The sequence below is a fragment of the Chinchilla lanigera genome, unplaced genomic scaffold (assembly GCF_000276665.1).
Source record: "Chinchilla lanigera isolate Chin_1 unplaced genomic scaffold, ChiLan1.0 scaffold00051, whole genome shotgun sequence".
Classification (NCBI taxonomy): domain Eukaryota; kingdom Metazoa; phylum Chordata; class Mammalia; order Rodentia; family Chinchillidae; genus Chinchilla; species Chinchilla lanigera.
This window is the reverse complement of record NW_004955452.1, coordinates 15,146,225-15,147,260: the sequence shown is the minus strand read 5'-3', so window position 1 is coordinate 15,147,260 and position 1,036 is coordinate 15,146,225.

Here is a 1,036-nt window from a genome sequence, read left to right as displayed (position 1 = left end):
TCTTTGTCCAGCTGAGCACTGGGGATTCTAATATGACAGAAGAAAGGGAGACAGCCTGTCGGGAGGTAAGCCCAGGCCTCCCCCGCAGGTGGCCCTAGAGGAAGGAGGAGGTAGAGAGAGGAAGAATGAGAGCTCCTATCCTCCACATCACCCAGGCAGTGTCTTTTTCTCCCTCTCTCTGCTTCTCAGACAGTCAACTCTCAACTTCTTGGCCAGCTCTACATCCTGAAAATCTCTTATATACCCTCTGACCTCAAGTCTCCATAGTAACAGCCCTCGCTCCAACTCACTCCTTGCTTCCTGGGACCATGGCAAAGGCTTCTCATTGTCTCTCTCCCCAGCCTGTGGCCCCTCATCTTTATCTCAGTCTAGGACTGAGCCCCAGCAGGGCCCCAACTGCCTGAGGGATGAAGTCCACGTGGCTGAGCTCAGTCTTCAAGGCCCTGTGGGCTGGTTCCCAGCTTCTTGCTCATTCTGCTCAAATACCTTCTTAGCAGCTAAGCTATCAGCTGAATAATCTGCATGTTCTGAACACCTCTGACTTTGAACCTGCTTTTTCTTGCACCCTTCCTCTGGGACACTGGCCACTCATTTGCCTGTGCCTCCCCGGCTCTGTCCTTTACGCTCCCCACCTCCGCTCTGTTAGGTGGAGGGCTGGGTCCTGCGGGCTGTGTCCTCCAAGCCTTCTGTTGAGCTGCTGGTTGGGTTTGGCCAATAAGGGACCCTGGAAGGAAACTGGAAGATGGAGAGCGGGGAGGAACTGGGAATTTTTCACCTTGTTCTCCGTCTGGGGCCGTGCTTTTGGCAGCAAGTCTACCTCCTGTCAGACAGAGCCCCCTGCGTGGCTCCAGATTCTTCTGGGCAGCCTCCCTTGGCTTTTGGAGCGTAGTGACACTACTTTCTCCACACCCCTTTCTTCCACCCCAGGGGTGCTGGTAACGGCCCGTTCTTGGAATTTGGGGGTGGGGTGCTGTTATTTTGGCCTCTCCACTCTTCCATTATCTGTCTAAATAATCCCCGCATTAAATTTCTACTG